The sequence below is a fragment of the Sinocyclocheilus anshuiensis genome, unplaced genomic scaffold, assembly GCF_001515605.1.
Source record: "Sinocyclocheilus anshuiensis isolate Anshui unplaced genomic scaffold, SAMN03320099.WGS_v1.1 scaffold1018, whole genome shotgun sequence".
Lineage (NCBI taxonomy): Eukaryota > Metazoa > Chordata > Actinopteri > Cypriniformes > Cyprinidae > Sinocyclocheilus > Sinocyclocheilus anshuiensis.
Window position 1 is genome coordinate 15,138 of NW_015539893.1, and position 2,265 is coordinate 17,402.

Consider the following 2,265-nt stretch of genomic DNA (forward strand, 5'->3'; position numbering starts at 1 on the left):
ATTTAAAAGTCTGTGAAAGTGATTTTGTGCCACTTTGGGATGGCACAATAAAGCGACGTTCTCTTGCAGAACGCAAGCTTCTAGAGGGCATATAAGTCTGAAGTAATTAATTTAGGTAAAGGGGCGTAGAGCCAGTGGTGGTTTTGTAGGCAAACATTAAAGGGTTAGTTCACCCAAAAATGAAAATTAGCCTTTGTTTTACTCACCCTCAAAGCATCCTAGGTGTATGTGACTTTCTTCTTTCAGACGAATCCAAACGGAGTTATATTAAAAATTGTCCTGGCCCCTCCAAGCCTTACAATGGGGATAAGCGGGTGCTTTTTGTCAACAGTCCAGAAGATGTGAAATAAAGTGCACGCATCCGTAATAAAACGTGCCTCACACAGCTCCGGGGGGTGAATAAAGGCCTCAACAGTTCAGAAGACGTGAAATAAAGTGCGCGCATCCGTAATAAAACGTCCCTCACACGGCTCCGGGGGGTGAATAAAGGCCTCCTGTAGCGAATCCGTGCTTTTTTGTAAGATAATTATCCATATTTCAAACTTAATAAACACTTTTTTCTGACTTCCGCTAACTGTGGTACGCGGATGACGTAAGACGTATGTGTCGTGCACGCGCCTCTGAGAAATGCAGGAGCAAAGGAAAACCAGGCTGCGTCCGAAACGCCTACTTCTCTACTATATAGTAGGCGAAAAGCAGTAGGCGAGCGAATAAGTATGTCCGAATCCTTAGTATTTATAAAAGAGTAGGCGAGAATTACCTGGGTGACGTACTAATTCTCGCGAGATTCGGACACGCGTCTACTTAAAGTGCGTCCGAAACCGCCTACTTCTCTATATAGGCCCAGCTTCCTCGTCGATGGATACTTTTCTATCCCAGAAGGCCACGCGAGAGGATACATCATAAAGAAGAAAGAAGAGGCCACGCGAGAGGATACATCATAAAGAAGAAGAGGATGCGTCATAATCGAACATTGCGGGAAATTTGGATGAGGGTGTTTACAAATGTACGTATTACAAACCAAAAACACGGTTCCTTATTTTAAATTTGCATTTGTTTAACTACTTTAGAGCAAATTGTTGAAAGTGTAAAGATGCTAAATGGTATAGTATAGTTGTGATAGTTGTGAAAAAACACGTTTTATTATATATAGCTAACGGGGGGCTCCAGGAAGCACACGTACATCTCCTACATCTCCATACATACATTTAAAACCATATACATCTTAAATACGATTACTAAATGTCTATTTAATATCTGGTAGGAAAATCTTCTATATGAATTTCATAGAAGTATGTCTAATAGGTCCTAGATATGAAGTAGACATCTGAGTGATGTATATGTGTGTTATTGTGTAGTACAATTCACTGTTGTCAGCACTGTTTGCAATAGATGAATGTAAGTAATGTAAATAAATTTCCATAAAGTAACTAAATATAAGTAATCTATTTTATTTGTCCATTAGTACTGTTGAAAAATTGAGGAACATTTGTGTTGGATAAAACGCTACTTAACACATCATCAACTACCTCAGAATGTAAATGTAGTTTTGAGCACACAAATCTCAGAGGTAACTTGACTCTTGTCTGGATGTTACAGGGACAGATGAGACACACGTCTGCTTATCCGGCGGAGACGAGAGCGGCTAATAAAGCCCTCTTCACCAGAAAGCGGAATGCTGCCATCAAAGGCTTTGAGTGAGTACACTACAGAAATAAATAAAACATCTTTTAAATCTTAACTTGTAGTTTATTTCAATTATTGTAATTTCAAACAGAGTTATCACAGCACTTTTCTGATTCTTGATTCCTGTGCATTTGCTGCAGAGCTTTTGTGGTGGAGCAGGACCTGCAAGGAAAGGTGACGGTGGCATTTGTGAAAAAAAGGGAAAACCTGAAACAAAAATATAAAGTAAGATCATTCTGTTACTTCTAATACAGAAATCAAATGACATTGTGCTGTTAAAATGACTGCTTTTGTATTATATTTGTGCTTCTTTGCAGGATCTGAAATGTCTGCAGACTGGTGTGAGCAGTGAGGATGGAGAACTCCACAGCAGCATCCTGGAAATGGTATAGTGCCATGGTTGAGGCAATTGACCTATCGGTAAGCCCCGCCCCCCCTTAGTGTTGCTCACTCGGACAAACAAACGGAGTTGCTCACTGTCTTACAATGACAGCTGTCAGTGAAAATCTTCTTCCGAGGTGTTTCTGATAAATTTGGGACACAGATGGACCTTCAAGTGGGACTTAAATATGCCATGGA

The 2,265-nt window shown here is 40.2% G+C and overlaps 1 long non-coding RNA gene across 1 annotated transcript; it reads left to right on the forward strand.

The window, feature by feature from the left end:
* The first annotated feature begins 933 nt into the window (after positions 1 to 933).
* Positions 934 to 1,856, forward strand: LOC107685867 (uncharacterized). Its single transcript, XR_001633998.1, has 3 exons — positions 934 to 1,006; positions 1,600 to 1,697; positions 1,827 to 1,856. It is a non-coding gene; the product is annotated as an uncharacterized LOC107685867 (long non-coding RNA).
* Positions 1,857 to 2,265: the final 409 nt, after the last annotated feature.